General features: G+C 36.5%; 1 pseudogene; it reads left to right on the forward strand.

Annotated features, from left to right (window-relative positions):
• LOC116208127 lies at positions 1 to 27,217 on the forward strand (annotated as a pseudogene).
• Positions 27,218 to 27,916: the final 699 nt, after the last annotated feature.

The following is a 27,916-nucleotide window of genomic DNA, read 5'->3' on the forward strand; positions in this document are numbered from 1 at the left end:
TATTTACACTTCGAAAAATGCAAATAATTGAATGAAAAAAAAAATGCACTAAAGAGTTATCCACATTGCGTGGTCTGTATGGCCGCCGACGACTTAGAGAAAGACTTTAGCGAAACATAAAAAGAGGACGACTTTCATCAGATATTCACCGAGATTCTCATCAGATCAGGCTGCGAATCTTTGGACTTGAGATCTCACTCTACCGCAATGGATTCCCTTGCCGCACCCGCAGCCACTGGGCATGCTCTGCCTGTAACCATCTTCCTCGCAGTGGCCTCCATTTTCTTCTCTGTTGCAGTGCTTTCCTCGTTGCTGAAGAAACGACGCGTCCGATCCAGCAGCAGCAGCAGCAGCAGCAGCAGGAGGAGGATACCCTCACCGTCCCACGGTCGTGGTTACGAAGTCTTCCTGAGCTTCCGCGGACCTGATACCCGTACAGGGTTCACTGATTCCCTCCACCTCAGCCTGAAAGATGCTGGGGTCGATGTTTTCATGGACAGTGAAGAGCTCCACGTTGGAGAAGATATCGGTCCCGAGCTTCTCGACCGGATCGAGCGGTCCAAGATCTCTATCCCCATCTTCTCCGAGAATTATGCCTCCAGTAAATGGTGCCTCCGGGAGAGTGCTTGTATGATGGAATGCCGGAAGAGGGGAAAGCAAACGGTGCTTCCCATTTTCTACAAAGTCACACCGGATGAAGTTCAGCACCAGAAGGGGAGTTACGCCAAAGCCTTTTCTAAACATGTGAAGGATTCAAGGCGCAACCCGATGATTGATGTTCAAAAGTGGAAGAAAGCTCTTAAGGAGGTTGGAACAGTAAAGGGTTGGGATTTACAGAATGATACTAAGGGGTAAGGGTAACCCATTTGTGCACTCTAATGCTCTCTCAATTCCTATCTATTTTACCACATTATTTTGCTATTTTAATGAATCGTGTTGGGTTTAGTACTATCCAATATGACTTGAATGTTTCAACCAAATATATATATATATATATATATATATATGATGATGATGATGTTTTTTTTGCAGATATGAAGGACAATTGATAAAGCTAGTTGTCCAAAAGGTACTGAGTGATTTGAAGAAAGGGCATGTTATTGTGACCAAAAGCTTAGTCTCAATTGACGATAACAAAAGAGTGGTCTTGAGATTGCTTGAGGTTAGGAAAAGAGATGTAAGAATTATTGGGTTCTTTGGCATGGGTGGCATCGGTAAGACGACTCTTGCCAAGGTCATCTACAATGAAATTATGGATGACTTTGACAGTTGCAGCTTCCTCAAAGACATCCGTGAAACGTCATCGCATCTTGACGGCCTAAAGCGCCTGCAGAGTCAGCTAGCCAAGGATCTCTCAAGACGGGAATACCGAGAATTCGCTACGACTGATGAAGGAACCAATGAGCTCCAACACAGGTTTCGGGAGAAGAAGGTCCTTGTTGTTCTCGATGATGTTGATGACAATAACCAACTCGAGGCCTTGGTCTCAGTTGCTTGGTTTGGTCCAGGAAGCAGAGTCATCGTTACAACAAGATATAAGAATGTCTTAAGTTTGAATCCAGAAGTTCTGCAATATGAAGTTGAGGGATTGAGGTTATACCAGTCGATGGAACTCTTCTGCAGGCATGCTTTCAGGATGGACTCTCCAAAAGCTGAATTAAGTGATCTGTCTCTGGCTATTGTGGAGACAACGGGAGGGCTTCCTTTAGCGCTCGAGGTTATAGGCTCTTACCTTTGTGGAAAAAGGAAAGGCATATGGGAAGAGACGTTAAAGAAGTTAGAAGGAAAACCTCATACGAAAGTCCAAGAAAATTTGAGGATTAGCTATGACTCGTTAGATTCCGAACATAAGGAAATCTTTTTAGATATTGCATGCCTTTTTATTGGAGAGGATCCAGGGATGTTGATTTACATGTGGGACGATTGCAAGTTCTATCCCCGAACTGGGCTTGATGAGCTCATTCTACGGTCCCTTGTTAAGATTGGGGAGGACGGCAGATTGTGGATGCATGATCAACTGAGAGACCTCGGCAGGGAAATCGTTCGACAAAAGGATGTTAAAGAACCAGGGAATCGAAGTAGGTTGTGGAGCAACGAAGAAGCAATAACTGTACTGAAGGAATATAAGGTACGCATACAAGTACGCAGGTGTTAATTCCCCTTTTAACATAACACTAGCTTGCTTGCCCGTGCTATACATGTATTATTGGTTAGAGTGATTATTTTTAAATGGATTTTTAAAAATTTTGACATCACAATTAAAATGTTCATTTATGTATATTATTAAATTGAGACCATTCAAATATTAGTGCATACAATGACAAATTAAAATTGAAAATAAATTATAATACCAAATATAGATGAAGAAATTGATATTACTTTGAACAAATATTACATTTTTCTAAATATCAAATTTAAAAAAATTGCAATTGATGATTTCCGTGTATTTTGTAAACAAGGAAATGCATATCATCTATTGTCATAAATTCTTCTTGCAAAATCTTATTTTTAAAAATTTTTAAATAGATTTATCTTTCACTTTCACAAAAATGTTCAATATTCGAACATGTTTATTGCATATCTGTGGATTTTTCTTTTAACTACTACTTATGTCGGAAAGTCTTTTATAGATATGTTATTTTTTTATTTTTTCAAAATAAATTTTGAGATTACTTTTTCTTATTAAGAATATGCTTGTATAATAAAATTATTAAATATTTAGAGTGTGTTTGTTTTTTAAAATTTTTTTAACTCAACTCAACTCAATTCCACTTATCTTCAATTCAACATCACAATCATTACTTTTTTTCATTTTTTAAATTTTTTTAACCATTAAATTCAATTTTTAATATTAAATTCTCTCAATTATTCATTACGTTTTCACAATTCAACAACACAATCATTACTTAATCATTACTTTCTCTCAATTATTTATTACTTTTTCACACTTTTTCTCATAATTCAACAATACAATCATTACAAACCAATTAAAACAAAAACTCAACTCAACTCTACTCTAAATCCAAACGCACTCTTAATGATTTATATTCATTTATTAATGTAATCCTAATAGTATTTACATTTACAATTATTTATTTAAATATTTACCTTTACGACCTTATACTAAATATAAAAATACATTTTTAACGCTATTTATTATGGGGATACAACTTTATATATATATATATATATATATATTTGTTGCTTGTTTTAGAGATCTATTTTGAAAACAACGACAATTGTTGCCATTAATTTTTTCATAATTTTTTTCCTATTTGTACTTTAGTATTTCGAAGTTTAATGCACCCCATTACCGATTACAACGAAGTCAACCTGGAAGGAGATAAATAATAAGGTGAAAAATATAAGATCAGGGAGAATCCCATTGATGAAAATCAAATTAGAATCTCTTTATCCTAGGTTGAGGACGATGCCGACACGAATCCCTTTTCTCACATGGCAAGTTTTCATGCTAAAAGTACTATAATGTATCGAATTTTTAGACCTTATTATTTAACTTCCTTGGGTAGTAATTAATTTAAATGCCCTTGCATGTCTAGGTCTAGAGCCATCAAATTAATGCCATCAAGATGTCCTCTAGCTTTGCCTTTTTTTTTCAAAACATACAAAAGAGAAACATGAGGCTAATAGAAAAGGCGGAAAATAAAAATGAAATGGTATAGGAAATCCTATCCGTGAGAAACAATCAGGAAGGCTCTTAGATCATCTAATTTTGCTTTTTAATGACTGATGGGCAATTGGTTCTACACATGTCATTTTACCTTTTCTTTTTTCCCTTCAACTACAAAGAGGTACAAAAAAAAAATAGAAGTTAAGGGACATAGATAATTTCATTTGTGAAAATCGAATTTAAAACCTCTTAATTTTTAAGTAAAGTTGTATTACGCAATCCCTAGTCAGGGCTCGGGCCAGTGAGAGAAATAATTCTTTTTTCTAGCCTGAGCCCTAGGCTAAGGGCTCGGAGCCTCTGGGCAATCAACACAAGTCTCATCCTTGGTCGTTCTTGGTGGACCCATGGGTTGCTAGAGTTGTGTCAACTCCAGTGAGCCCTTCGTTGCAGTTGAAATTGTTTTTTTTTTATTTTATATAATTTCAAAAATTGATATTACTTTTGTTTAAATTTAGGGACATAAATATCATCATCAATCAGGCAAAGAAAATTTTAAGAAAAGTTTCCAAGTTTGATTTTGGTCGTTGGAACTCTTCGTATTTCTTTATTTACCTTTCCTTTTACTACGCCTCCCTTACAATGGGAAGAAGAAAGAACTTCAGTCTTAAACCCCTCCATGCTCAATCATATTCCCCTTTAATTCCCATCCAATGAACGAAATGCCTCGTTAGGATTTATTTATTTATTATAAGTGATCATCTTATTAAAGACAAAATATCTCAAAATATACTTATCCAAAGGATTTAACACTTTACATTTTCTGGTAACACTAATTTGGTCGATAACATCTGGTACTTTTTCAGTTTAAGTTCGCAATGTTTCTTTTATACTAAATAAGGTAAATACGTTGCAAAAAATGTTCAAGCAAGGCCTTCTATATTTTACTACAAAAAGAAGCCTGCATGATGCCGCAAAGTAATTTTACAAAAAATATTTATATTTTGAATTAACATTCTATTTATATAATTTTAAATTTTCTAAATTTTCAAGTATATGTCTTTTATTTATAGTATATAATATTCACTAATATTTCTCAATATCTTTCAACAACTATGAGAACTATCTCATATTTTGAAAGTAAAATCATGTTGAATTAATCATATATTTTTTCTTCTAAAAATAAGTAAATATTATAACAAAAGAGCAAAAGCAAGAAACTTTAGAAAATATAGGCTCATGGAACATTGCGACCGTGCTCGGATAAAATTGAGAATTTGTTTGACATATTTTATAGTCTTTTTGTCCTCTCAAATTTTAACATCTATTCAAACAACTTGAATTTACTTTATAAAAGAAAAATCATTTTCATATTAGAGAACTGGTTTAGAAAATTCACGATTTCATGAAACGGCAAGCATGGCACTTGTCATGTTATGATTTGTGGGAACTCTAAAGGTCATTTAACTACGGACTACCTACATCCTACGTGTCATCGGTCGATGAGTTGATTGGCTTTTATAATTTATATAGATTCCTACCTTCAAATATTTTTATTTTTTATTTTTTTCATTTTTTTTAAAAAAGAAGAGAAATATTTTTTTAAGCAGTACTTGTTTAAGGAAAACATGGCTAACGCTGAGTTTCCCTTTAAAATGCTCATTTAGATTACTATATAGTTTTAGAACATAGATCTACAACATATATTTTTGATATTTCTTAATTAAAAATCGTTTCAAAAATTAAATTTAAAAAAAAAATGAAAAAAAGAGAGAGAGAGAGAGAGAGAGAGAGAGAGAAAGTATCGTGAAATTGTGCCGGGGGTTGGGGTTGCAGCCAGTAGCGGGTTGATATCTCTCTCATCAGCAGAGGTCCCCATTTCTCCGCCTGGTTAATTACCGTGAAAATCAATTTCGATCTTTTTATTCTCTACCACATAAAAGTACAGACTTTCAGCGTATCACTCTCCACTAGAAGGGAACATGTTTGTATATATGTAGCTGACGTAATTGTGGAATTAGATTTGGGAAATGATTTTCAATTGGATGATAATTAAAAGATTGTAGGGGCGTTACTAGTTAGGGCTCAACTCTCAGGGATTAGAATGAGAGGGTTATGGGGACAAGGCTTGAATTTAGGATTGCCGCGGGGCGGGGGGGGGGGGGGGGGGGGGGGGGGGCGACTGTTAATTAATTTTGTTAGGTCTACATATATTTCAGAACTTTAACTAATATCACCATCTGTCCAAGCTATTCGTCTAGATGTCCATCCATTAGAGCTTGAATACGTCCATCAATTTACGTACCAAAACTTTAGAAACATGTCCGGTTTGAGGTTCCTTCAAATAGATTATGCTGATCTTGATGGGAATTTCCAGAACCTGCTTACAGAGTTGAGATACCTTAGATGGCAACCATCCAGGTTAGTGTGTAAGCCAGCCAACTTAGGTCTGACAAATCTGGTTGTTCTTGATCTATCAGACAGCGGGGTCACAGATGATTGGGAAGGCTGGAGGTCAATGCAGGTAATAAAAAATGAAAGCAAAATTTGAACATCCCATTGCATTTTCAATTAGAAGTACATGAAGGATAAGATATAGCTATAATTTTAAATTTGTTTTTGCAGATTGGGTCGAAGCTTAAAGTTCTTATTCTACGTCATTGTCTAGATTTAGCAAGAACTCCAGACTTTTCATCATTTCCAAACTTAGAGGTCTTGATCCTTGCAAAATCTTGGGGATTGCGAGTGATTGACCCATCAATAGGGTGTCTAACATCCCTACTTTACCTAAAGATGGATTTCTGTGACATTGAGGAGCTGCCACCTCAGTTATGTTTTCTAAAATCGTTGAAAGTATTTTTCGCAAGGAACTGCTGCCGCCTACAAAAACTTGAAGGAATCGAGAAACTAGAAGCACTAGAGGAGTTGAATCTTCAAGGGTGTTGGAAAATTGAAAAGCTGCCTAATTTATCGTACTTAAGAGTGCTGAGGGAATTGGATGTGTCTAGTTGTTGCAAGCTTGAAGGGCTTGAAGGGCTTGAACAGCTAGTAGCAGTGGAAGAGTTGTTTGCTCAAGGATGTTCGCATATTGAAAAGCTTCCTAATTTATCGAACTTAAAAGCGTTGAGGAAATTGAATGTGTCTTGTTGTTGGAAGCTTGAAGGGCTTGAAGGGCTTGAAGGGCTAGTAGCACTGGAAGAGTTGTTTGTTCAAGGATGTTCGCATATTGAAAAGCTGCCTAATTTATCGAACTTAAAAGCGTTGAGGAAATTGGATGTGTCTGGTTGTCGCAAGCTTGAAGGGCTTGAAGGGCTTGAAGGGTTAGTAGCACTGGAAGAGTTGTTTGTTCAAGGATGTTCGCATATTGAAAAGCTGCCTAATTTATCGAACTTAAAAGCGTTGAGGAAATTGGATGTGTCTAATTGTTGCATGCTTGAAGGGCTTGAAGGGCTTGAAGGGCTAGTAGCACTAGAAGAGTTGTTTGTCGAGGATGTTCGCATATTGAAAAGCTGCCTAATTTATCGAACTTAAAAGCGTTGAGGAAATTGGATTTGTCTAATTGTTGCATGCTTGAAGGGCTTGAAGGGCTTGAAGGGCTAGTAGCACTGGAAGAGTTGTTTGCTCAAGAATGTTCGCATATTGAAAAGCTGCCTAATTTATCGAACTTGAAAGCTTTAAGACAAATGCATGTGGAAGAATTTGGAAAGTTACGAGAACTTGAAGGACTTCATGGGTTGGTGGCACTGGAGAAATTGCATGTTCTGGGATGTGGAGAGCTACGAGAACTTGCAGGACTTGATGAGCTTGTAGCATTGACAATGTTGTCCCCTGAAGAATGTACAGAAATTGAAAAACTGCCTAATCTGTCAAAATTAAAAGCTTTGAGAGAGATGCATGTAGATGGCTGTAAAAAGCTACGAGAATTTGAAGGACTTGATGAGTTGGTAGCACTGCAAGTGTTGTCTATTAGAAGATGTACAGGAATCGAAAGGCTTCCTAATCTGTTAAAGTTAAAAGAATTGAGAAAGGTGCGTGTCAATTACTGCATAAACCTGCAAGGATTAGAAGGGCTCAATGGGTTAGTAGCATTGGATGTATTGTCTATTGATGGATGTAAGGAAATTGGAAAACTGGATCTATCAAACTTGAAATTGTTGAGAGAGTTCTCCGCCAGGGGCTGCAAGAAACTACGAGAGCTCAGAGGACTCGAAGAATTGAAAGCACTTACGCGGCTAGTGATTACGGAAAGCGTAGGAATCGAAGAACTCCCTAATCTGTCAAGACTAAAGCACTTAAGATTTCTGATAGTCACCTTTTGTCCTAATCTAGTGGAAATTCATGCACTTAATGGGTTGGAAAGCTTGAACGAGTTGGAGTTCTCAGGATGTGAAGCTATCCAGAAGTTACCAAATCTACAGAGCTTAAAAAGCTTGGAGTGCTTGGTGCTTGGTGGCTGCAATAAGTTACAAGAACTTGAAGGAGTTGATGAGCTAAAAAATTTGGTGGTACTAAGCCTGGAAGAATGCAGAGAAATTAAAAAGCTGCCGACTCTATCAAGACTAGACAAATTGAAGGAGCTATATTGTAAGGGTTGTGAAAATTTGCCAAAGGCTTGGAGGGTGGAGGCAGTGGAACGTATGAAAAGAGTACGTATTGCTGGATTATTTGTCGTCTCTTTTAAGTCGGTATGAGGTAAACTTACTTCTAGTTGTTTGTTGCTTCAGAATGGCCGCAAATCATTCTCGGAGGAAGTTCTTCTGAACAGCTTTCGACGATTCCTTCCTAGGTCCAAAGGGAGAATGTTTTAAAATAGAAATTATTAAAAGGTAATGATTTGGTACTTTAATCTTGTTGAGATCCTTCTTTATTTTCTAAAAAGTTTCCATATTGAAATTATTTTGTTCCCTCACTCTTCGTGGGCAGATTGAAAGTCTCACTTGTAGGAAGTCTAATTCGTGTGCCGGTGAATAAGGTCCTCTATATTACTTTTGTCATCCTGTAAGTTTGTATATTTTGACATTTTACTTGCAAGTACAGTAGCTTTTAAGGCTGTTCACTAGTAACCTGATTTAATAATTTTTGTTCCTAATGATCTTCTGAAGTAAACTGGAAGAGCAAAGTCAAGTTTTATAGTTCTAACCTCGAACAGCCACAAATCAGTAAAAAATGAGAGTATTTGCAATTAGTGATGATGGTATGCACGTTCTTTTGACTATCGGTGAAATATCAAAGCATCTTTTTAGGCTGAGATTTGAGATGTTAGCGTATTCGTCGCTGGATGTGCTGTTCGATTAGTTATGGCATATATGCATTCCTGTTCCCATGGTCAAGTTCTTAATTTGTTGTGTTTATGCTTCCTGGTACAAAACTCACTTGGTGTTGCTGCTTATTTCATTTGGAGAATTGCACGAAGCAATGTCAGAATGCATCAAAACCCTTCTATTTAAATGTGAGACCCAGCATGTTTTTTCAAACATGCATACATACACATATACTTACATATGCTTATATATGATGCACTTTTATGTTGATGAAATTAAAAGAAAAAAAAGAAAAAAAAGAAGAAAGAGAAGGTGGCATGGGCTCCACGTGGTCTTGAGATCACCATTTCAACCGCCACAGATTTCATTAATTTGTTTCTTTCCTTTTTGTTTTTTCCCCTCCTTTGCTCTGTTTCTGGGCTGGGGAAGACGAAGAACAGAGGGGGAGAGAGAGAGAGAGCTAGAGGGAGTGAGCAAGGCTAAGAGCTCGGGGAAGCTCACGGTAGAGGAAGCAGACTAAATTTGGAGTTCTTGATTAGTAAGTTGATTGTCCATCGTATAAAGATTCGTATTCCCTAAGTTAGACATGCTAGGGCTCCCTTCTCAGTTATCTTAGCTCAGGTTAAGTTTCGAAGAGTTAGGTTTGCTGCAATTCAGTTCTCACTGTGGCTGATGCATATAAAGGATTGATTTGGGCAATGCTGAGTTTTCTTATTATGATACATGTGTTATTGGAAATGAAATTATTATGATAGAACTTTGGATGGTCTTTGTTTGAACTCGACTTGCTGTAATTGAATTGGACGTTCCATAAGTGAAGCTGATTTGGGTGATTTTTATGTGTTATGGTGATATTACAGGGTTGTTAGAGGATTGAGGGGCTGAGTTCCCTAGGATCGTATATGGATTCATTCTAGGAGGAATTGATTGGTAATGATGGGGCTTATGCTTCTCTTATAGTTGATGAAGGCGTCATGGTTTATTTGTTTGTCATGGTAGCTGGTGAGAATTTGCTCATGTGAAAGAAGTATGTTTGATCTGACTATATGGTTGAATTGGATTTGCTTATGCATATCATACTTCATTTTAATTGCTGGTTAGTTGGAATATCACTTCTCTGTTAGTGGTTCATTTGATAAGAGGATTGGCTTGGTAATTGATAAGTACATGTTATATAAGCATTACGCAAGTTATTATGATTTCAGTTATCCACGTGCATATCATTCGCATTTGTGCCCCATTTGGAGAGCTAGTTGGAACCGTAAAAGCACTTGTTAATTGTGAAAGTCTAATATTATATCTATATAATGAAGGAACAAGGGAGCTGAACTGATGTATATTTATGCTCTTCTTTAGTATATAATCTAACATTTATGCTTGAATTTAGTAAGGGCCAAGGAGACCGAGATTATACACTCGGAAGGCTTCACTTGTTGAGTTATCGGGTCTTTGTAAGTACCTCATATCATTGTGAAATGATATATGTATATATGTTATATGAATACAAAATTATACGGAGTATTATTAAAAGAAATATTGTCATAATTTTGGGAATAAGAATTTGGTATGGATATATGAGGTGAGATTGCATGGTTACAATTGATTATGCCTGTGTTGTTATTTGATTATAGCCATGGGATCGCTGGACTCGGTGGATCACAAAAGGGGCCTGGTCCGCCGCTGGACCTGGCGAAATAGAAAAGGGGGCTTTATCGGCCATTGGACCTGACAGAATAGAAAAAGGGGCCCGATCGGTTCTAAACTCGACGAAATATAAATTAAGGTAAACTTTTACCTCTAGAGGTTAATAGGTAGTCCCTGCTTATTAGATATGTTTATGAGGATATGTGGATTAATTATTTGAGATGTGTGGAGTCACGGTACCGTCACAACTTTGTTGCGAGGAACGCGATCCTATAATTATATTGTTGTTACTTGGGATTGTTTGTCGAATTAGTTGTGTGAAAGGAATATGTTGGGTATTAGACTTGATATATATATATAGTATATTAGTTCATTTAACTTTGGAAAATAGTATTTGCTAATGCAGCTCACCGCCCCTGCATTTATTTTTTTCAAATGAGCAAGGAGTTAGATTAGCGGCACAGGATAATTTTTTGGACAATCGGGGATCAACGTGAATGACTTCTAGCTAGACTAGTGTATATTGTAGGTATTAAGTTATATGTTTATGGATATGTTGCGACTTGAAACTTTTGATTTAGTCATTTTATAGATTACTATGGGAATTATGCAAAATGTTAGGTTATGAGTCTATGACCTTGAGACCTCTTTTTCTCTCTATATATATATATCAGTATGTTGGTGGGATTATTTTTATATATATATTTATATTTATGCGCTGATGGGAAAATATATGGTAGGTTTGTGAAATAAATAGATATGTCGAATTTTTAGAGGAATTTCTGTCGAATTTTGAGGTTGGGATCAAAACTAAGGTCCTCAGGATCTGCACTGGTGGAGCGACATTGCAGGTTCTGAAGGCGGTTTAGGATATTAAGACTCTGTTTGATGCTAAAATTTAGGACATGTTTGGTTCATAGGAAATGATAGGGAATAGAATGCCTATTCCGTACGGAATATTCATTCTGACATTTGATTCATGGGAATATGGAATAGATATTCTACATCGGAATCCGGATTGCATCAGGAATACGGGTGCCTCCCTCGAACGTCCGGAATGGCTAATGTCTATCCGGAAAGGACATGAAAAATCAAAAAAGTCCTAAACTTCCTTGAGTTATTACAATCTGATGCCATCGAGCTTCATCTCCGAGAGGGACAGAGGCTTCGACGAACCCTAGTAGATCAATCGCGATCGACAGAGGCTTCTTCGATTCCTCCCTCATCCGATTTCGCTTCCTCCCTCGACAGAAATTAGCAACCGGAAAGCCTAAGCCTCCCTCGACAGAAATCAGCTCCACTGCCGGAGCAATCAGGGACCGGAAAGAGATAGCTCGCAGACCAAAACAGAATCGGTGCAGGTAGGGTTGAGCACTCCTTCGATTCCAACCATTCTTGGTCCATTGATTGATTGATTGATTGATCGTTGTAATTCCACCCATTCCGAGTGACTGGCGAGGTTTCTTTTTGCAGAAGAAGTAAATCGTCCACAGGAACGCCGAAAAATTCAAATTTAGGGCTTTGTTGATTGCTTCCTCTATTCGAATCGAGGTGGTCTTCCGGTGAGTGCCTCTCATCCCTTTCATTTGATTAATTCCTTTGCCTGCTTTGCCATGGAGTTTTGGGGTGAGAACTCTACCCCCTCTGAGCACGTCTTTTTCGCCTCCGTGAAAGCTATGCTAGATTATGCTTGGATGATAGGTGTCAGGCTATCAAGTGTCCGATGTTGTTTCATTTGTTGCTCTTTGAGCTGGAGAGATGGAACAGCAGGAATTAGGTTGTCCTGAAGGCATATTCTCTGGTTTTGACCATCCACTAGTTTTTCTTGTTGTTTTCTTATCAATCTGTTTTAGGGCTTCCATTACTCTAAAGCAGGATCAATCAGAAAGAATTCTAAGGACATATATCCAGACAAGAATACACATCAATATTACTTGCAAAGGTATAAAATTAATCAAAGATAGTGCAAATAAAGCACACAGAATCAAAATCATGATAAATAATATCCTTCAGTTCCTGTCCAAACAAATTCAGGCTTGCATATTTCACAGATATGCCCATGGGCGAATCCTTTTTCTTTTCTATCTTTAACATATCTATGAATAAAGATTTTTTCTTTATCACTAAAATTCTTCAAATGAATTACTGGACTCAAAATTACATCTAATAGTTCTACTCTTCTACTTGGCTCTATAGATCTGACTATTTTGGCATATGCTTTCCATTGAATATCTTCAAACTTTTTATCCATTTTTGTTTCTATTCTGGCTCTTTTTCTACTAGAAGATCCTTCAGAATTCATTGAACTTTAGTCCCTTTACTCAATCTCGCACTCCTGTATTCAAAGATTCCTTTGGTACAAGGAATACAAATCAGGCTACACGTTTAGTATGAGTAAAGCACTTGAATGTTACTTCAAGCTAGTCCTTAGGCTGAATTCCTTCAGAGTCTCCTTGATAGATCTTTAGTCAGAATATTTAATTCTTTTACTTGTTCCTTAATTTCTTGAAGTTCTTCCTTATGGGGCAGAATGATAACACTAGGTGCTTTTTCTAGTTCTTCCATACTAGTGGATGGTCTTCCTAGATTACTAGCGATTCTTTCTACAGTGATTGGTGGTGTTATTCTTTCTGAGGCTTTAATCAAGCTGGGATGAGATGACTCCTCTAGCCTTGGTAAAGGTAGTCTTTCTATTTTCTCCATTCTGGTACTGGTTCTAGCGAATAATTCTTCTATCACAATTTTATCTTTGTTAATAAACTCTATGCTATGGTGAGAATTGCTTAATGCATACGAAGTTGCATAAGTAATACTAAAGGGAATATCTGCATCTTCCATAATATCCTTCCTTTCTAGTTCAAACAATAATCCTAAGGAATTATCAAACTTACTGGATGCTAGAGGGATTGCAAAGTTACAGGTTACATTAAACTTTACTACTGAGTATCCTAGGTCTCCAGTGATGATTCCTAAAACCTTTTCAGAATTCTTGGTCATTCTATTATCTATTACGACTATTCTAATTGGGCAGTGGATTCCTCTTTTAAAGGTTGATTTAATCAATATCTGAATAGTACTGATATGAATCCATCCTATCTTAGCTCTATCTGATTCCTTCATCTTCTTTATCCTTTCGTTAACCTGATCAGAATTGACTAATGTAAGGCATCTATCTCCTTTAGCTTCTCTTAGCTTAATCGGAAATTCTTCAACAGTTTTTCCTAAGTATAAAATATTCTTCCTAGATCTGGGAATGAAGTTGAATAAACCTCCCCCTGCTTTTTGTTTGATACCGAATCCTTCTTTCAAAGTAATTACTCCATGTCTTTCTACTTCAGATATCTTGGCATCTTCAATCAAAACATCAGTAGAATATCGCCTCTATCGTCTCTAAGGGATATAACAGAATATAAATCATCCATGATTACTAACCTTGATGTTGTTCTTTGAGAAAGAACTTGTTCTTCAGTCTTTGCTTGAATGCTTGAATTCAACACAGAAAGAGAATGATAAGTTTCCTGAAATACCTCAAATATTATTGATGATTAATAAACAAAATATACATAAGCTGAGAATGAATCTCAGAGATAGAATAAAAACTAGAATACTAGTGGAGAAGATCTCCTCAACATACTACGCCTCCAGGGGATACCGGTCCCTGCCTACGCCTTACCTCGGCTGGCGGCTTTGGACGATCAACCCAAGCGATAGATATGTGATTTGATACTTACTCCCCTAAGACCGACGGGGATATGACCCTTATATAGGCGGGCCTGACGCATCTCAACCCTTCGTAAGGAACGGCTGAGATTCAGATCTAAAACAAAAAGTTAATGGCCGACAAAAGCATCGTCCACTAACGAAAATAATGGATGACAGCCCACATGGTGTCAGAGCCATAAAGCAAAAGGACACGACGCGTCTGGCCAAGTGGCCGACACAAACAGCTGTACCACAGCTGTAGATTCCTTCAGGACGTCATTGCTGACGTCTTCTTCCTTGGAGGCTTGCTTAGTGACGTCATTTGGTGCGTCACTCTTCAATAATTCCAACTGAGCCTGCTTCGGACTGGGCTTCAGATTGGGCCTCCTTCTCACTTCCTTCGCTGACTGCATCGGGAATAATACACAGGTCACACCTGTGGTTTCCAATCCAGTCGCCTGTTGATCCATTGAGTGCTTGACATAGGGCCTCCTTCATCCTGGGCTTGCGTTTGACCAAGTCTAAAATTGGCCTCTCAAAATCAATTAATGCTTTCTCATGCTCTGGACTCATCTTATGGTTGCTTGGAGTAGAAATGATCAAAGTATACTCGGACTTGTAGTTGATCCGAGTTTCCTGCTTTAATGACTGCAACTTCTTGCATATACCCAAATAATTGTTCAAATAGAACATGTCTCTATGGGCATCTTCCAAGGCATATTCCGGAGCGGGATCAATCGGTGGAAAGTTCTCGTTACTTCTTCCAATAGTGACTAATGAAAATGAATTCATCACCTCCCCCCGGTCTAAAAATGAGGGGTATGTACTAAAGGTTTTGAAGTAAAGAGGACTATTTTTCAGGACTCTAGAGGAAAAATATCTAATGGTCTCAAGAATCCTTGGAGGAAACAACGAAAATTGTTCCTGAATGCTTTCTGGCTTGCAGTAGATTGTGTCAACTAATCCACTTGCAAAAAATTCATAGGTAGTTTGTCCAGATGCTTCAGGGACTATTATTACCTTTGGTCCATAGTTATTCCTCCATACAGGGTAGAATCCCTGCAGCTTGTATTCCTCCTTGTAGATGACTAAAGAGGAGAATCTATCTCTGAATTTCTCCAGAGTAATCTTCCTTGCGGTTTCCACAGCAGCTTTCGTAGGAATGCTTGAAATGGTCGAGCTGGATGAGGATCCAGGGATTCGACCGAGACTTCTTAGCCTGTTGATTGACTCCTTTGGGGCTGGAATCAAAAGTTTCGAAGCGAATGATGGCTCCGAATTCTTCAAGGCTTCCTTAGCTTCTTCCAAAGTACTGAAGCTCTGGTGATTTATTCCAGGGACTCCAGTGACATGGGCTGCTACTTTACTCCACTCGTCATATACTCCTCTCATTGGTCCATTTAGAATGGCATAAAACTTCTTGCGCTTCTGGACAGCGCCTCTAACCATCTTGTTAATAGCTGAAATCTCGGATTCAGCTGTAGACTGCTTCTTGGCTTCTTCAGCCAATTTCTTGGCTTCTTCCTCTTCTTCTTCTACGGCTTTAGCCCAATTGAGCTTAGGCTTTTCTTCCATTGGTTTCTTCCTTTCTGCTTCTAGAGCACGGAGTGTCTCCTTGTCGGTTTCCTTGTCGAGAACATCTTCGATCTTGACTAGACCGAAGGTCTTCATCAATGTTTCCTTTGCCTCTTTTAGTCCTTCAATCTTTTTCATGATGGCTTCAATGTCCTTCATGGAGGCTTCTATGGCGTTATCAATCTGTTTCACGGCTTCCATTCTCTTGTCAGAGTATCTGGCAAGAAATTGTTGCTTCCTTTGATGTGTTCTTCCTTGAAGCTGTAAGGTTCTAATTCCAACTGCCAACGGACGAGTCTTCCTTGGCTGTATCCTTGCTTGAAGTTCTTTAGGTGCCTGAATCGAGTGACATAACTGGAGTCAGTTCTTAAAACAAACCTTCTTGGGAGTAGTTCCACACGCCATTTCTTCAATGTTTTAATGACTGCTAAAAGCTCGCGTTCATGAGTAGTGTAATTTTGTTCTGCTTTAGTAAACGATCCACAAACATATTTGCATAAACGTTCCTGCAAAGAAAAAGCTTGTAAAGAATAATCAGGGGCCGAAGCCGCAGGAATGCTTTGATTTATCCCAAAGGAAAGGCTTCTTTTGGGGCCTAGGTTCTTCCCGAAGGAAAGGCCGGAGCCCTCTACCGAAGTAGGAATAGATTGCTTTAACCCGAAGGTAGAATGCTTTGAGTGCGCAAGGCGACACCCTAGAATACAATCGTCGCGTTTGACACGCGGAGCTTCTTTCTCCAGAAGCGATTTCTCCTCAAAAGAGGGCGATTGACTGAAACAGTCGGAATCTATAATAGAGTGCTTTTCATCCCTCGAAAGGGGACCTGATCTCATAAGAGATAGGAATTCTTTTCCATCAATTTCGCTTGCTTTACCTATGACCGCAGTCATAGTACCGCTCCAAGTGTCTCCACTGGCATCGGTAGAAATGATAATCAAATAGGAGGAATATTCGTCAGGAAACTCGGATCAACTACAAGTCCGAGTATACTTTGATCACTTCTACTCCAAGCAACCATAAGATGAGTCCAGAGCATGAGAACGCATTAATTGATTTTGAGAGGCCAATTTTAGACTTGGTCAAATGCAAGCCCAGGATGAAGGAGGCCCTATGTCAAGCACTCAATGGATCAACAGGCGACTGGATTGGAAACCACAGGTGTGACCTGTGTATTATTCCCGATGCAGTCAGCGAAAGAAGCGAGAAGGAGGCCCAATCTGAAGCCCAGTCCGAAGCAGGCTCAGTTGGAATTATTGAGGAGTGACGCACCAAATGACGTCACTAAGCAAGCCTCCAAGGAAGAAGACGTCAGCAATGACGTCCTGAAGGAATCTACAGCTGTTTGTGTCGGCCACTTGGCCAGACGCGTCGTGTCCTTTTGCTTTATGGCTCTGACACCATGTGGGCTGTCATCCATTATTTTCGTTAGTGGACGATGCTTTTGTCGGCCATTAACTTTTTGTTTTAGATCTGAATCTCAGCCGTTCCTTACGAAGGGTTGAGATGCGTCAGGCCCGCCTATATAAGGGTCATATCCCCGTCGGTCTTAGGGGAGTAAGTATCAAATCACATATCTATCGCTTGGGTTGATCGTCCAAAGCCGCCAGCCGAGGTAAGGCGTAGGCAGGGACCGGTATCCCCTGGAGGCGTAGTATGTTGAGGAGATCTTCTCCACTAGTATTCTAGTTTTTATTCTATCTCTGAGATTCATTCTCAGCTTATGTATATTTTGTTTATTAATCATCAATAATATTTGAGGTATTTCAGGAAACTTATCATTCTCTTTCTGTGTTGAATTCAAGCATTCAAGCAAAGACTGAAGAACAAGTTCTTTCTCAAAGAACAACATCAAGGTTAGTAATCATGGATGATTTATATTCTGTTATATCCCTTAGAGACGATAGAGGCGAGTATTCTACTGATGTTTTGATTGAAGATGCTAAGATATCTGAAGTAGAAAGACATGGAGTAATTACTTTGAAAGAAGGATTCGGTATCAAACAAAAAGCAGGGGGAGGTTTATTCAACTTCATTCCCAGATCTAGGAAGAATATTTTATACTTAGGAAAAACTGTTGAAGAATTTCCGATTAAGCTAAGAGAAGCTAAAGGAGATAGATGCCTTACATTAGTCAATTCTGATCAGGTTAACGAAAGGATAAAGAAGATGAAGGAATCAGATAGAGCTAAGATAGGATGGATTCATATCAGTACTATTCAGATATTGATTAAATCAACCTTTAAAAGAGGAATCCACTGCCCAATTAGAATAGTCGTAATAGATAATAGAATGACCAAGAATTCTGAAAAGGTTTTAGGAATCATCACTGCAGACCTAGGATACTCAGTAGTAAAGTTTAATGTAACCTGTAACTTTGCAATCCCTCTAGCATCCAGTAAGTTTGATAATTCCTTAGGATTATTGTTTGAACTAGAAAGGAAGGATATTATGGAAGATGCAGATATTCCCTTTAGTATTACTTATGCAACTTCGTATGCATTAAGCAATTCTCACCATAGCATAGAGTTTATTAACAAAGATAAAATTGTGATAGAAGAATTATTCGCTAGAACCAGTACCAGAATGGAGAAAATAGAAAGACTACCTTTACCAAGCCTAGAGGAGTCATCTCATCCCAGATTGATTAAAGCCTCAGAAAGAATAACACCACCAATCACTGTAGAAAGAATCGCTAGTAATCTAGGAAGACCATCCACTAGTATGGAAGAACCAGAAAAAGCACCTAGTGTTATCATTCTGCCCCATAAGGAAGAACTTCAAGAAATTAAGGAACAAGTAAAAGAATTAAATATTCTGACTAAAGATCTATCAAGGAGACTCTGAAGGAATTCAGCCTAAGGACTAGCTTGAAGTAACATTCAAGTGCTTTACTCATACTAAACGTGTAGCCTGATTTGTATTCCTTGTACCAAAGGAATCTTTGAATACAGGAGTGCGAGATTGAGTAAAGGGACTAAGGTTCAATGAATTCTGAAGGATCTTCTAGTAGAAAAAGAGCCAGAATAGAAACAAAAATGGATAAAAATTTTGAAGATATTCAATGGAAAGCCTATACCAAAATAGTCAGATCTATAGAGCCAAGTAGAAGAGTAGAACTATTAGATATAATTTTGAGTCCAGTAATTCATTTGAAGAATTTTAGTGATAAAGAAAAAATCTTTATTCATAGATCTGTTAAAGATAGAAAGGAAAAAGGATTCGCCCATGGGCATATCTGTGAAATATGCAAGCCTGAATTTGTTTGGACAGGAACTGAAGGATATTATTTATCATGATTTTGATTCTGTGTGCTTTATTTGCACTATCTTTGATTAATTTTATACCTTTGCAAGTAATATTGATGTGTATTCTTGTCTGGATATATGTCCTTAGAATTCTTTCTGATTGATCCTGCTTTAGAGTAATCCGCGTGTAAAAATTGGTATCAGAGACTTGTTTAAGAAAGAATTAGTATAATCATGTTAGGAGCAGGTAACATGGAGAAAATACTAAGAGAAGTAAGCTATCAAAAGAGTCTAAGTGATGTGTTTAGATCAAACTCCTTTTATGATGAAAATAGCATATTCGGGTTAGCCATACCCACAGAAACCTATTCTGATGGAATAGATATTAATGATTGTCATCATGGAAGTAGATACCCTCATATACCTCATACTATGCACCCTCAATTGAATGTCATAGTAGATCTTTTGATAAGCCTTTATAAGAAAATTAGTAATGAAAAAAATAGAGAATTAAATGAGTTAAAAGAAGAACTCAAAGAAGTAATTAGTCGTGTTAAGGAATTAGGTAGGAATGAAGCTTTAGAAAAATCCATAGATGAAACTGCTAAAGTTCTGGATGAAGTCATTGGAATAAAGAATACAGTCTTAGAAAAAGGAAAAGAAACAGCCATCTCTAGTGAGTCTATTAATGAAGAAAGATTTAGATTAATTATTCAGGAAGAATTGATTAGATTACCTTTACCAAGCCTAGAGGAGTCATCTCATCCCAGATTGATTAAAGCCTCAGAAAGAATAACACCACCAATCACTGTAGAAAGAATCGCTAGTAATCCAGGAAGACCATCCACTAGTATGGAAGAACCAGAAAAAGCACCTAGTGTTATCATTCTGCCCCATAAGGAAGAACTTCAAGAAATTAAGGAACAAGTAAAAGAATTAAATATTCTGACTAAAGATCTATCAAGGAGACTCTGAAGGAATTCAGCCTAAGGACTATTATTCGCTATGAAGAAACCGTAAGGACTATTATTCGCTATGAAGAACCACCTTTTACTACCTTTACTAGAGTAGAAGTGATCAAATGTCTAATATTGTTTGAATCTTCTTCGTTCCAAATCCAAGGTTTCTTTTCAGAAAGTTTTTCCTGTAAACTTCTTCTTGCTTTTGAAAGGTCCTTCAACCATCCTTGATCAGAAATATAATTCAAACTTCCTAGAAAACGCTGCAACTGTTTTCTATCTTCCATTTTATCAGGGAATAAATTTAATTTTTCCAAAATATGAGGCTGAAGACTATAGTCTCCGTTTTGCTTGATATTTAAACCAAGAAAATCTATTTCTTTTTTGCAAAGGATTGCTTTCTTCTTTGAAATGATGATTCCTTTCTCAAAACATCTTTTTAAAACTATCTTCAAATGCTTCTTATGCGTTTCTAAAGATCCTTTTGAAAATATGATAATATCATCAATATATGCTAAACAAAAAGAATCCAAACCAGAAAGATTTTCATCCATAAATCGTTGATAAATCGAAGGTGCTTGCTTAAGGCCAAATGGCAAAACATTGAATTCATACTGCTTCTGCGGAGGACACGTAAAAGCAGTTAACTCCTTAGTAGACTCCTCTAATCTAATCTGCCAATATCCAGATTTAGCATCTAAAGTACTAAACCATTGACATCCTTTAAGCTTAGCTAAAATGTAATCCTTTCTGGGTAAATTATAAGCATCTCCAAAAGTTGCTTCATTCATTTTCTTATAATTAATAACCATTCTTCTTTTTCCTCGCTTCAACTCATTGTGGTTTTCTACATAAAATGCTGGGGCAGAGTGTCTGTTTTTACTGGCTCTAATAACGCCTAGCTCTAGAAGGGTCTTGCATTCTTCTTTGAATTCTTCTACATCCTTGAGGGTGTAAGGAATATTATTAGGGACTTTAACTTCTTTTAAAGGATCCTTAAGCTTGATTTCTACGAGCATCTTATTCCTATTTTTGGCTTGATCTAGAGGGTTATCACTAGTGATAAGATCTAAGTATTTTTCTATTTCAGCTGAATCTAGGTCATTTTCTAATTCCTGCATAGTTTTAGAAATGAATGCTAAGATCTTAAGCTGCTTAACTCTATTACTATGTTCTATAGGGATTTCTATGACGCGCTTTCTTTGCTTCTCTAATTCAGGGCAAGTGAGTTCTATAAAACGCTTTCTTTGGACAAAGGGTTCATAGAGTCTAAGGAAATTGTTTCCTATTATTAAATCCATTCCTGAATCATGCTTATAAATACTAGGTATAGGGAACCTAACTCCTTTTATGACTAAAGTCATGAATTCTGCTCTTTGGTTGATTCTAATAACAGTTTTATCAGCTATTGCTATTTCTAAAGGTTTCTCCATAGTTCTCCAAAACTTGCTAGGTAAAAGGCTAGGTTTTCCAAAACATACACTAGCACCTGTATCTATATAAGCCATTATTTCTTTATTAAAAATGGTGACTCTAATAAAAGTTGCATTAGGATTTTCTCTAGTCATCGCTTGAATATTCTGAATCCTCTGAAACTAATTCATAATAAGACTCATCACTAGAATAGTCAGAATCCTCTATTGGTTCGTAGCTTTTAGACATTAATCCTAAAAACATCTGAGCTCTATTATTGCTTTTATCCTTTCTCTTACTACATTCGTTTGCATAATGGCCTTCTTCCTGATAGATCCAACATCTACATGTTTTCTTTCCTTCTGGGCAATATTTCTTTTTATCTTTATTCCATTGGGGTTTCCTATTGTCTCTATATCTTCCCCCCCTGCGAAAAAATTTTCGCTGCTTCCAAGGTCTATATTTAGACTGATTTTTCCATGGTGATCTTTTTCCTTCATATCGCTTCAAACGATACTTCTTTTTACTAAAAGTTTTTCTTCTTGGTTGATTACAGCCATATTGGCGCGGAATATCTAGACCCATTTCTGGACCACAACATATTCTAGATTTCTTCATGAGTTTTTCTTGTTGTTTTCTTATACAGACTTCTTCCATATGTTTCTTAACAACTGAGGCTATTCCTCCTATTGTATTAAAAACTTGTCCACTTTGGACTCCTTTAGCGAATTCTTCCCTAATCACAGATGACACTGGATAAGGTAATTTATCAATAAACAGATTCTTATAAGTAACTAAATCATTCTCATCAATCAATTTATAATAATATTCTTTATAGTTGCAGTAAAAAGCAGAGAAATAACACATATCACAGATTTCTAATTTAGACAGTTTATGCTTTAACTCTTGCTGCTTTTCTAAGGCTCCTATTCCTGTTGGGACTGTACCAACAAATTCTCTTTCAATATTACTAGTAAAATGATTCCATAATTCTTCTCTAGTAAAGGTAGTAAAAGGTGGTTCTTCATAGCGAATTCTAGTTGAAAGTAAACTCATATACTCATGGACTTGTCCACGAGTTTTATGTAACAGCAAATTCCAAAGTTCCTTATTAGTCAATCTACTATATTCATCTCCTATTTGTATTTCTATTTTAGTTTTCATCATCCAATCTTTTAATACTTTTTCTTCATCTTCTACACAATCTATATCAAGAATAGTTCCAAAAGAATTCTCAGTATTCCTTATAAATCTATATTTCTGAGGAACTTCCTTTTTCCATTTATTATCAGCTTTAAAGAATCCTTGTGAATAATAGTCTTTTTCAAAGTTCTTTTGAAAATCTGCACTAGTTCCTTGAAAAATATCATCAAAATATTCCTCTTCCTTTTTACCAAGTCTATCTCTTCTTTTACTGGATTCTGGTTTCTTTCCTCTATCAGGTTTTCTTTCTTCACCCATATCAAATCTATTATCTAACTCTTCTTCTTCAGAATCAGAGAATGCAAACATAACATCATTATCGACTAAATTAAAAGCAAAGTCCTTTTCACTAGGTTGCTTAGGAGAAGCGAAGTCTTTTTCGCTTGACTTCTTACTAGAATGTTTAGGAGTGGACCTCCTACTTGAATGCTTAACCGATTCTTCTTCAAAATCTTTATAACTTGCTAAAGACTCTGTATCAATAACCTGTTCTTCCTCATAGACAGTTTCATCATCTGAACTAGACTCCTTCTTTTCTCTATACTGACTGAATTTCTTTTCTTCAAAAGATTTTAGTGCTTCTTCTTCAGCTTGGACTCTATAACTAGTTTCAAAATCTACTCCAAGGGGCTTACTAGGTGGCTTACTAGTTCCTCCTGGGATAGGTCTTTCTAAAATCTTTCTATATCTTTCCTCTCTTGCTTTTCTTCCTTTCTCAGCTGTCTCAAAAGCTTCTCTTTCTTCTTCTCTATCTAGAAATTCGTCAGTATCTTTAGTCATCTGTTCAGAGGCTTTCTTACTAGTTTCTAACCTTACGGTTTCTTCTTCTAAAACCTTAAGTTGGGCAATTTGACTCCTCATTTCTGCTAACTTAGCTCTAATTTCTTCGAAATTCATTTTTTCTTAATTACTATCGTCCTTTACTAATTTATATCCTTTAGGGGCTCTAGGTTGTTCCATTGGAAACCACATTTCCTCTAATTTCATTTTCTCTAAAGGGTGAGTTCCAGGTGAAGTAATAGGATGGCGTCTAGGTGGTCTATGAAATCTAATCAGTTCTTCCTGAATTATTAATCTAAATCTTTCTTCATTAATAAACTCACTAGAGGTTGCTGCCTCTTTTCCTTTTTCTAAAACTGAGTTCTTTATTCCAATGACTTCATCTAAAACTTTGGCAGTTTCATCTATAGACTTTTCTAAGGCTTCATTCTTACCTAAATCCTTGACACGACTAATTACTTCTTTGAGTTCTTCTTTTAACTCATTTAATTCCTTATCTTTTTCATTACTAATTTTCTTATTGAGGCTTATCAAAAGGTCTACTATGACATTCAACTGAGGGTGCATAGTATGGGGTATATGAGGGTACCTGCTTCCATGATGACAATCATTAATATCTATTCCATCAGAATAGGTTTCTGTGGGTATGGCTAACCCGAATATGCTATTTTCATCATAAAAGGGGTTTGATCTAAACACATCACTTAGACTCTTTTGATAGCTTACTTCTCTTAGTATTTTCTCCATGTTACCTGCTCCTAACATGATTATACTAATTCTTTCTTAAACAAGGCTCTGATACCAATTTTTACACGCGGATTACTCTAAAGCAGGATCAATCAGAAAGAATTCTAAGGACATATATCCAGACAAGAATACACATCAATATTACTTGCAAAGGTATAAAATTAATCAAAGATAGTGCAAATAAAGCACACAGAATCAAAATCATGATAAATAATATCCTTCAGTTCCTGTCCAAACAAATTCAGGCTTGCATATTTCACAGATATGCCCATGGGCGAATCCTTTTTCTTTTCTATCTTTAACAGATCTATGAATAAAGATTTTTTCTTTATCACTAAAATTCTTCAAATGAATTACTGGACTCAAAATTACATCTAATAGTTCTACTCTTCTACTTGGCTCTATAGATCTGACTATTTTGGCATATGCTTTCCATTGAATATCTTCAAAATTTTTGGCCATTTTTGTTTCTATTCTGGCTCTTTTTCTACTAGAAGATCCTTCAGAATTCATTGAACCTTAGTCCCTTTACTCAATCTCGCACTCCTGTATTCAAAGATTCCTTTGGTACAAGGAATACAAATCAGGCTACACGTTTAGTATGAGTAAAGCACTTGAATGTTACTTCAAGCTAGTCCTTAGGCTGAATTCCTTCAGAGTCTCCTTGATAGATCTTTAGTCAGAATATTTAATTCTTTTACTTGTTCCTTAATTTCTTGAAGTTCTTCCTTATGGGGCAGAATGATAACACTAGGTGCTTTTTCTGGTTCTTCCATACTAGTGGATGGTCTTCCTAGATTACTAGCGATTCTTTCTACAGTGATTGGTGGTGTTATTCTTTCTGAGGCTTTAATCAATCTGGGATGAGATGACTCCTCTAGGCTTGGTAAAGGTAGTCTTTCTATTTTCTCCATTCTGGTACTGGTTCTAGCGAATAATTCTTCTATCACAATTTTATCTTTGTTAATAAACTCTATGCTATGGTGAGAATTGCTTAATGCATACGAAGTTGCATAAGTAATACTAAAGGGAATATCTGCATCTTCCATAATATCCTTCCTTTCTAGTTCAAACAATAATCCTAAGGAATTATCAAACTTACTGGATGCTAGAGGGATTGCAAAGTTACAGGTTACATTAAACTTTACTACTGAGTATCCTAGGTCTCCAGTGATGATTCCTAAAACCTTTTCAGAATTCTTAGTCATTCTATTATCTATTACGACTATTCTAATTGGGCAGTGGATTCCTCTTTTAAAGGTTGATTTAATCAATATCTGAATAGTACTGATATGAATCCATCCTATCTTAGCTCTATCTGATTCCTTCATCTTCTTTATCCTTTCGTTAACCTGATCAGAATTGACTAATGTAAGGCATCTATCTCCTTTAGCTTCTCTTAGCTTAATCGGAAATTCTTCAACAGTTTTTCCTAAGTATAAAATATTCTTCCTAGATCTGGGAATGAAGTTGAATAAACCTCCCCCTGCTTTTTGTTTGATACCGAATCCTTCTTTCAAAGTAATTACTCCATGTCTTTCTTCTTCAGATATCTTAGCATCTTCAATCAAAACATCAGTAGAATACTCGCCTCTATCGTCTCTAAGGGATATAACAGAATATAAATCATCCATGATTACTAACCTTGATGTTGTTCTTCGAGAAAGAACTTGTTGTTCAGTCTTTGCTTGAATGCTTGAATTCAACACAGAATGAAAGAGAATGATAAGTTTCCTGAAATACCTCAAATATTATTGATGATTAATAAACAAAATATACATAAGCTGAGAATGAATCTCAGAGATAGAATAAAAACTAGAATACTAGTGGAGAAGATCTCCTCAACATACTACGCCTCCAGGGGATACCGGTCCCTGCCTACGCCTTACCTCGGCTGGCGGCTTTGGACGATCAACCCAAGCGATAGATATGTGATTTGATACTTACTCCCCTAAGACCGACGGGGATATGACCCTTATATAGGCGGGCCTGACGCATCTCAACCCTTCGTAAGGAACGGCTGAGATTCAGATCTAAAACAAAAAGTTAATGGCCGACAAAAGCATCGTCCACTAACGAAAATAATGGATGACAGCCCACATGGTGTCAGAGCCATAAAGCAAAAGGACACGACGCGTCTGGCCAAGTGGCCTTGAAGGTGTAGTGATATGTGTTGGCTAATTGATATGTGTGTTTGTTCCTACTGCCTCAGTGTTGAAAGTGTTGTTTCTTACTACCTTAATGCTGAAAGTGTTGTTTCCTATTGCCTGAGTGCTAGAAATGGTGTTTGCTGATTGATATTTGTGTTTTCTGCTGTAAAAAGTGTTGTTTGTTCCTACTGTCTCTGCTGATGTGTGTTTTCTGCTGTACAAGTTAGTCTGGTTTCACCCACGAGTGCCAAGGCATTCCTTTATAGTTTGGCTTGCTATTCATAAAAAGCTCGCAACTAAGGACAAAATGGCTTAATGATTCCATTGCATTGATGAATCTTGTGTTTTCTGCAAGGTCGAGAAGGAGACAAGGGATCACATGTTTTTTACCCGTCCTTTCACTAAGAGATTGTGGGAGAGGGTGTTGAATGCAGCTGGACAACATGGAGAATTGCCTTGTAGGACTAGAGATTTGAAGTTGAATGGGTTATTGTTAAATTCAAGAGGAAGAGTACTCTTGTAGTTATCCTTAGAATTGCCTTGTAGGACTATGTGTATTGCATCTAGAATGTTAGGAATGATTTCATTCACTTGGAGGTTGTGCCTACAATAGAAGGAATTTGGAATGTTATTAGACTGACAGTACAAGGCAAATTGATGAGGGCTCTGCAAGTGATACTGCAGGTACAGACAGAACACCAGAAGAGGCAACTGGAAGCTTGAGAGTTTGATTTTTATCTTATTCTGGAACAAAGGTTGTATTGGTAGTTGGTTTAATTTGGGTTTAAGGTCTTCATGTTTTGATGAGCCTTGAACCCATGAGGTTTTTTCTTTGTTAAACTCTTTTAAAGCAGATGCTTCAAGTTCATTAAGATTAATAAAGTGCAAAGCTAATTATGAGCTAAAAAAAGTAATTTTTAATATTGTTTATAATAATTATTTAAAAGGCCTAATAATACGTGATTTGACCGTACAGGATATTTTTCTTATTGATCATTTTGGTGTAACATATGTGTTTGTGGAGGTTGTTCTAAGCGGTGTTAATTTTCATTTTGGTGTAACATTTTTTTTTTTCTTGGAGGTTGTGGATAAGATGGTTATTTTTCATTATGGTATAAAGTATGTTTTATGTGGAGGTTTTTTAAGTAGAGTTATTTATCATTATGGCATAAAATAAATTTTATGTAAGGTTATTTTAAGTAGGGTTAATTTTAGTTTCGTTGCAGGTTTTTTCGTAAGATTTTAAAAAATAATTTTCATAATTTTATTTAATAATTGAAATATTGTTATTAAATGGCTATTCTTTGTTAATTATTTAATTAGTAATTAAATTGTAATGTACGGTAATTCTTTATTGTGAGAGAATATGTTTTTATTAAGAAATTTTTTTATTAATTCTTTAGATAATTATGCTTATTAAATTATTAAAATAATTAATTTTATTAATAAGTACAATTTTCATTAATATAATTAAAATAATTAATTTTTAAAAATTATTCACTTTTAAATTATTTAAAATGTTTATTTTTATTAATTATAAAAATTATCATTAAAGTTATCTATTTATCCTATAAAATTCTATTAGATTTAGCATAAATGGCATTTTTGT

This window comes from Punica granatum, chromosome 5 (genome assembly GCF_007655135.1).
Source record: "Punica granatum isolate Tunisia-2019 chromosome 5, ASM765513v2, whole genome shotgun sequence".
In the NCBI taxonomy this organism is placed as follows: domain Eukaryota; kingdom Viridiplantae; phylum Streptophyta; class Magnoliopsida; order Myrtales; family Lythraceae; genus Punica; species Punica granatum.